This window comes from Vicugna pacos, chromosome 27 (assembly GCF_048564905.1).
Source record: "Vicugna pacos chromosome 27, VicPac4, whole genome shotgun sequence".
Taxonomy (NCBI): Eukaryota; Metazoa; Chordata; class Mammalia; order Artiodactyla; family Camelidae; genus Vicugna; species Vicugna pacos.
Genome location: NC_133013.1, coordinates 28,961,645 through 28,969,611, shown reverse-complemented (window position 1 = coordinate 28,969,611; position 7,967 = coordinate 28,961,645). Strand labels below are relative to the sequence as shown.

At 55.7% G+C, this 7,967-nt stretch overlaps 1 long non-coding RNA gene across 2 annotated transcripts; it reads left to right on the top strand.

Annotated features, from left to right (window-relative positions):
• Window positions 1–6,187: 6,187 nt before the first annotated feature.
• On the top strand, window positions 6,188–7,730 carry LOC140689852 (uncharacterized). 2 transcript variants are annotated; one of them, XR_012064996.1, is made up of 3 exons: window positions 6,188–6,450; window positions 6,632–6,748; window positions 6,863–7,730. It is a non-coding gene; the product is annotated as an uncharacterized lncRNA (long non-coding RNA). The 2 variants fall into 2 exon arrangements; XR_012064995.1 differs by having other exon boundaries at window positions 6,632–7,730.
• The last annotated feature ends 237 nt before the right edge of the window (window positions 7,731–7,967 follow it).

Here is a 7,967-nt window from a genome sequence, read left to right as displayed (position 1 = left end):
TCTTTCATGACCTGATTAGTGTGATGGATTTCTGGCTGTTGCAGAATTTCCACAGCAGAACAGAACCTGGGCTGTGGCAGGGGCCAGCAGGCTGTAATGATGTGACTGGGGGTGGGGGGTCTGCAGCCGTGGATGAAGGGCTGGGAAGTCAGAAGAGGGCACAGGAGTGCAAGGCCCCTGGCAGGGTGCGCGGTCCCTGTAGTTAGAGAAAACGGAGGCAGAAAAGGCCTTTGAGATAACTGAGTTGATCTCTTTCATTTTCATCTTGAGGACAACGGGGCTGAGGGCAGGCCCTGCTGGTGAGGCGTGCTACCTGCTCGCTGCCCTGAGCACTCTGGCATCGCACGTCAAAGTCCCTCTGGCTCACCTAGCTGGCGTCTTCTTTGTTCACACACCTCAATTACGCTCAGCCCAGCTGCCGGGAGAGCTGTGAGCAGAAAGGTCAGGCGTGTGGTGCCCCCGGCTGGCGCTGACTCCATGTGTCGGCCCACAGTGCCCCGGCTGTGGGCTCTGAATGAACAGGACTGTGGGCTTCTACCTGGGTGCCAGGTGCGAGGGTCCCTGTGCAGCCCAGCACTTAGATGGCTTGGGGCCAAAGGCGGCTCCAACTGCCATGGGGAGTGACTTGATCTTGAGACTTGGTCCAGAGCCTCCTCGGAGCCTGGGCCAGAGGGAGGACTCTGTGCCTCCCTGAGCACAGCGGGCTGATTTCAGGTCCCGACCGGCCTGCTGCAGTCACACCGTTCCCCTGGCCTTTCCCGCTGGTGCTCCGGGCTGGTGGCCGGACCCTCTTGTTCAGCCCCGTCGCTCCCCATGCGCACGACCCTGGTCCTGCCTCGTCTCCCTCACTCGGCCGGCTGTGTCGTCCATGCTGGTGCTGCTGCTCCGGGAGCTGGAGCGAGAAGGTCTCGGGAGTGTCCCTCAGGAGGGGGCTGCCTGGAGGAGGGCGGCCAATTCCTAGGGCTGCTGTAACAGGGCGCCACGAACCAAGAGGGCTTAACGTGGATTCTCTCATAGCTCTGGAGGCTAGAAGTCCAAAACAAGGTGTCGGCAGGACCACACCTTCTCTGAAGATCTAGGCAAGGACCCGTCCCCTGCTCTTAGGGTCCGGCGTTTGCCGGCGATCCCTGGGTCTCCTTGGCCTTCAGCCTCTGCCTCCCTCGGCACAGAGCTGTCTTCGCCTGCTGTGTCTCCACGTCTCCTCCCCTCTTCTTGTAAGGACACCTGTTGTGTTAGAGTAACGGTCACCCGCTCCAGTGTGACCTACCTCAACCCATAGCACATGCAATGACCCTGTTTCCAAATAAGGTCACGTTCTGAGGTTTGGCGGTGGTTAGGGCCTCAGCGTATCTTTCGGGGGGACACCATTCAATCCACAAGCCCCAACAAGTACAGCTGCCTGAGTGGGGAGGGGATGCGGGTGGAGACAATGCCCAGGAGGCAGCCTCCCCTTGGAGCTGTGCTCCGTCCGCACGACAGCGGCAGGGGGAGGGGGCCTGGCAGCGAGTGAGCTTTAAGGGGAGGGGCAGAAAGCGCCCCCACATTCCTCTTCAACAGCATATGTCAGCAGGTGACGTTTCCAGGATGTGACTGTGTCAGAAGCTCCGGGCTGTGGGTCACTATCATTCTGGAGTAATAAATAAAAGACTGCTTTCAATTACTGCTGTGAAATTGCCCGACCAAGGCGTGATTAAATATTCATGTCGAAAGAGGCGTTTCCTCAAATATAGATCTACGTTAAATTTAGCTGGCAACCGGCGGGTGGGACAGTGCTGGTAGATTTCTTGTGATGGGGGGCTTGTCGCGGTTTCTCCATCTCTGCTCTCTCCAGTCCTCTCCATGGCCCTGCCTCTGTCTTGGCCGAACTGTCTCTATGCCATTTTTAAAAAATTGTGATGAATTTCACACAACATACACTTGATCATTTTAACATGTGAATTCGGCGGCATTTAGCACATTCACCATGCTGTGCGACCACCAGCTCTCTCCAGTTCCTCCCGCAGCAGAACTCCCCGGACACGTGAAGCTGTCTCTCCCGCGCGCCTTCCCCCTTTTGTCTCCTGGTGACCACTAATCTGCTCTCTTGTCTCTGTGGATCTGCTCGGATACTTCATATCAAGGGAATCGTGTAACATACAACCTTCTGTGTCTGGCTTCTTTCACTCATGTTTTTAAGATCTGTCCAAACTGTGACTTGCATCAGTGCTCCATTTCAGTTTATGGCTGAATAGTATCCCACTGTACGGATGTGCCACAATGTGCTTATAAATTCATCTGCAGATGGACACTGGGTTGTTTCCACCTTTTGGCTGTTATGATTGATGCCGCTGTGAACACGCATGTGTTATGTGGACATAGGCCTTCATTCCTCTTGGGTCGACACTAAGAGTGAAGTGCTGGGTCCTGTGTCAGTTCTACGTTTAACCTTCCGAGGAGCTGCCATGCTCTTTTCCACAGACGCTGGACCATTTCACAACCCACACCCCAAGCCATGTTACGAGGGTTTGTATTTCCATTGCCAGATCCAGTGCCATGAAGAGTTCCCCTGTGCTTTCTTCTGCTGGCTTTATAAAGTTCTGGCCTTACCTGAGGCTGTCAATCTATTTGAGTTAATTTTTGAATGCGGCGTGAGGTAGGGGTCCAGCCTCCCTCCTCTGTGCGTGGACACCCAGTTGTCCCGGGAGCACTTGCTGAAGAGCCCACTCTCCCCCACTGACCAGCCTTGAAAAACTTCTGCGTCAGTCTTTGTCTCTTCCTGCTTCTCTGTCTCCCTGCCTCCACCTCGCTCACATCTCACAGACTCACAATTACCGTCCCCACTGCCACTGGCGCCAGCGTCCCACGTGGCAGGGAAACGAGGGGACATGGCTGTGGCCGGGGAAAGCTGCCAGCCAGACGCAGAGACGGACGGTGAGGGAGGACTGAGGCTGGCACTGGCCAGCCGGGTGCTGTGGCACAGAGAGGCAGAGGGGACGCGGGGCGGGGGTGGCAGAGGAGGGTGGGGCTGGCTCCCCTTCTAAAACCGGGTCAGGCCTCCGGTACGTGTTTGTGTGTTACTTGACTACATTCTGAGTCCACCCCGGATGTGCCCTCTCCGACAGACGCTACGGAAAACTAACCACAGAAGAGCAGCAGGTGACGGGGCTTTCCCAGCGTTTTCCCTGCTCTCTCGTTTCCTCTCGTTCCCTCGTCTGTAACTGCCTCGCTGTTCAGGGCGGCCGCCCAGCACTCTGGGCAGCTAAACTTCAGGGATTCTTTTAAATCCAGACCAGGCGTGCCACTTAATAGCCTAGCTAGGGGCGAGGAACACCCCCCCTCTGGGATTCGGTTTCCTCATTTGTAAAAGGAGCAACGGTTGTGAAAGCACTTTACAAACTGCAGCGCAAGGGGTTACTATTGTAATAATTATTGTACAAGTACTTTACTGTCGTTTTAAACCCACGAAGGTTGACTAAAGGAGTGACAAGTTGCAGAAAATCCTGGAGCGTTCTCCTTGGGTGAGCAAGGAGGCTGCAGAGGGTGACGTGGGCCAGACCCTCGTGCCGCCCGAGCCCGGTGACTCCGCCACGTCCCCACCGCCTGCCCAGCCTCCGACTTCCTCCGTACTCGCAGGGCCCAGGAGGGCATCAAGTCTCACCCGCTTGCTTTACAGACCTGGCCAGGGTCCCTCCAGCACCAGTGACAGAGCCCAGCCTCCCACCCAGGGTCTAGGCAGGGGCCCCTCTGCCTCTTTAGTTCCCTGGTGGGTTCTACTCAGCTTCACAAAGCATTGCTTTACGTTTTGGGAAGCTGGCATCTCCCAGGGTACAGAAAAGAGCTGGGCTCTCTGTGGGGCCGAGAAGCCCAGTAAGAGCCCAAGGGCTGCTCCCTCCTCCAACTGTAGCTGGAGGGGAGTTACTTTAGTGAGAACATGTCTGGGGCTCAGGGTATTTGTCTTTTAGTAAAATATTCCAGACACGCAAAACTATATACCCACCACCCAGCGTAGAGACAAACAGGAAAAAACGAATGCAGCAAAGTCTCGGGACACATAACCGACAAGCAAAAAACCAGTTGCACTTGTACCCGCTCAATGAACAATCCGGAAAGAAAATAAGGACACAATTTCTTTAAAATAGCATCAAAAGGAATAAAATGCTTAGGAACAAACTTAACCAGGAGCAAAAGACTCATATTCTGAAAACAACAAAACCTAGCTGAGAGACATCAAAGGAGGCGTCAGTAAATACAGAGGCGTCCCATGTTCATGGGCTAGGAGACTCAGCATTACCGTTAAAATGTCACCACCATCCAAAGTGCCCTGTAGATTCAGTGCAATTCCTACCAAAGTCCCAATGATGGCTTTTTGCAGAAACAGAAAAAGCCATCCTAAAATTTATATAGAATCTCTGGGGGACCCCAAATAGCCCAAACAATCTTGAAAAAGAGGAACAAAGTTGGAGATCTCACACCATCTGATTCCAAAACTTACTTCAAAGCACGGGAATCAAAACAGTGTGGAGCTGGCGTAAAGACAGGCACATAGACCGATGGTCTAGAATAGGAAGCCCAGAAAAAAACTCTTGGGGATACAGTCAAATGATTTTTGACAGGGTGCCAAGCACACTGAACTGGGGGCGTTGGCTATCCACATGCAAAAGAATGAAGCTGCCCTTTCACCTTACACCACCTACAAAAATTAAACCAAAACAGGGTAAGATCTAAATGTGAAATCTAAAACTATAACGCTTGCAGAAAAAAAAGCGAAGGAAGAAAAGTTACCAGACATTGGATTTGGCAAAGGTTTCTTGGCTATGACACCAAAAGCACAGGCAATAAAAGACAAAAGTAGGTAAGGTAGACTTCATCAGAATTAAAGATTTTGGGCATCAAAGGACACTGCCAATAGGGTGAAAAGGCAGCCCACGGAATAGGAGAAAATATTTGCAAGTCGTATATTTAGCAAGGATTAACACCCACAATGTGTAAAGAATTCCTACAACCCACGCGCTGCACTGAATGGGCAAAGGCCTTGAATAGATGTGTCTTCACAGAAGGCGTACAAATGACCAACAGACACGCGGAAAATCCTCAACACCCCGCGTTACTGGGGAAATACAAGTCAAACCCGCGTGTCACGTGTCTGTTAGAGTGGCAGCTTTACGCATTAAACAAAGCCAGAAAGTAAGCGTTGACCAGGGCGTGGGGAAGGCGGCACCCACGCCCGCGGCAGGTGGGAACGCAAAGCGGAGCGCCCAGTGTGAAGAGCAGGATTCCACGCTGGGTACACGCACCCAGGAGGAGTGCGAGCAAGGGTAAGACACGCACCGCATTTCCAAGACTTACTGTGCGGAGGGCAGAGTCGCTCGTTAACAATTACACAGATTGATTACGTGTTGACATAACAGAGCTGTGAATGTATCGGGTTAAATAAGAATATTTTAACACTGATTTCACCTTTTTTACCTTTTAGCCCTGTCTTTAATGAGGCTGTTGGAAAACGCCCAATCAAGCGTGCGGCTCGCACTGCGGTTCTGTCGGGTGGTGCCGGCCCGGAGCTTGCGGAGGAAGCTCGGAGGAGCGAGAACCCTGCGCAGCTGGCGAGCGGCAGAACCGGCGTCCCCAGAGACCCCCGAAGGTCGAGTTCTCTCTTCTCGGTTAACTGGGAGCCCGTGCTGGTTTGCGCTCGGGCCTCCAACGAAGCCTGCCTGGGGGGGAGGCACGGGGTGGGGGAGGGACAGGCCGGGGGGCGGGGCTGCAAAGCTCCGCACCCCGCGGCACAGCCGCCAGCACGGTCCGGTCCGGTCCGGTCCGGCAGAGAGCCCCGCTTTTCCGCTGTTTCCTTCACGCTCCGGCCCAAGGAGTCCACGTGTGGGCACGGCTCCGACTTAAAAGGCTGACAACCGCCGGCGAAGAGGGCAGCCTCCGGACCCGCATGCTTGCCGGCTGCTTGACGCCGGGCGCGTGAGCTGCCCGCAGCCGCAGGCTCACCGTCTGGAAAGTGGGGACTGGTGTCAGCTGTCCTGAAAGCGCAGGACAGCAACGAGAGGACGCAGGACGCGCGGCGGCCGTGACTCCCCCGCCCGCGACGCCCCAGGGCTGCCCCGGACTCGGCGCCGAGCCCGTGCGCGTGCGCGTGCGTGAGTGCGTGCGTGAGAGCGCTGCGTGTGCGTGCGCGTGCGTGCGGGGGCGGGGGGAGCGTCTCCCGGGTGGGAGGCGGGCGGTGACCCTCGCCCTCGCGGCCTCTCGCCTCCTGCTCCCCTCGTCCTCGGGACTGTTGGCTTCAGCGGCGGCTTCACACCCACCTGGAGACGGCGAAGAACTCGGGTGATGCGGGCGAAGCGGGGGCGGCTGAGCGTGTGACCCCGCACGCCGCCCAGGCGACTGTGTTGCGTCGCATAGGCTTTTCCTTCGCCCACCTGGTGGGAAGCGGAGGCCCGCGGGGGGCAGCACCTGGCTAGTTCCCCACCCGTGAGTGAAGGGGGCTGGCTTGGGGGCTCCCGGGCTTTGCGAGGGGTCGGAGCCTTTCCCGGCATGGGGGGCATTGGAATTCCTACAGGGAGCCTCAGTTCTGGTGTGGAGGTGCTCTTGACTATGCCCTGCAAGGCAGTGATGCTGGTAAAACCGGGGTCCTGGGCTTCCCGGCCTCCAGGTCCCTGTGGTTCCAGCCAACCTCAAGGACCCACTTACAAAACCTCCCAGCTGCAGACCTGAGAGGCACCGAGAGGGAGCTCTGCCTCGAACACATCACTGCAACCTGGCGAGGCAGGTGTGCGTGTGTCCCCATCCGACAGAAGGGAAGACAGAGGCTCAGCCAGGTGAAGTGACTTTCTAGGTCCCACAGATAAGAAGTGATAATTAGGCACATTTCTTCTGTTTGTAGGCAAGAGAAATGACTAGTTAGCTGAAGCCAAGGGGAGGATCATGGATCCTGGGGCATCTTGCAGAACGGCAAGAGAATTGGCTGGCTTGGCCCAGAAGAAGGGGGCCCGGGGCTTCTTAAGCACCGCAGCAGCAGGTGGCGGCCTTCCCTCTCCTGGAGGTGCCTGCCTGACCGACCAAGCTCCTCCCAGGCCTTGTATCTCTCAGGTTTAAAACCCAGGTTCCCAGGAGAGAGGTTCTGAATGGACCTGCCTGGATCCCTCAGCGGAGGTCGGGGGTCAGCGTCACAGGGCAGATGAGGAGGAATCGCTTCAGGTCCTGCAGGGAAGCCTGGGCACAGGGGTGCACACCTGGCCTCTGCTGGTCCCGGGACTCTCAGCCGGGCCTTTGCTCTGTCGCGCACGGCGCTCCCAGGTAGCTGCAGCCTGATCCCGGGGACGGCCGCCAAGGATGCTGAAGGTGCTCTTTCCATTTTAATGAAGGATGTCCAGCGACCAAAGGCCTTTGAATTCTAAAAGACTGATTCTCCCAAACGATGGAAATTGGAGGCACCGAAGCAGATGGGGCACCAGCGATAAGGCGCCCACTCCTGGTCCCTCCTGCCGCGCCCTACAAGGGTGCCTCTGAGGCGCCGAGTTCCCATTTGCTTTATGTCTCCTTGGTCCCCCAACTCCTTTCCATCTCCCTCTCCAAGGGTTTGGTAATATGTTGTCTAGACACCACTGCCGCTGTCTCTCCTCCATTAATCCATTTTAATTGGAAAGTTATCATAATGCAAACTCTCCTTGGTATTATTTGCAGCTCTGCGTTATTAGAACTTCACCAACTCGCTTTCCCAGCAAATTAAACTTGCTATGGAAGCAATGAGATCAGCTGCTCATATTAAATCAGGCTGTGTGCTGCTGAGCAGGGCTGGGAGCGAGGCTTCCTCGGCTGGGTGGGGCGCACGGCTGGAGGCGGCTACAATGGCACCACTGTTTCTGGGCTGGGGATTTGGCCTCGGTGCCCGGTTCTCCTCTTTTTGGCTGAGCACTGTGTGTCGGAAATTAGAGATGAAAAGAAAGAGGGGACAAAAAAAAAAAAAAAAAAACCTCTGGTGGTATCTG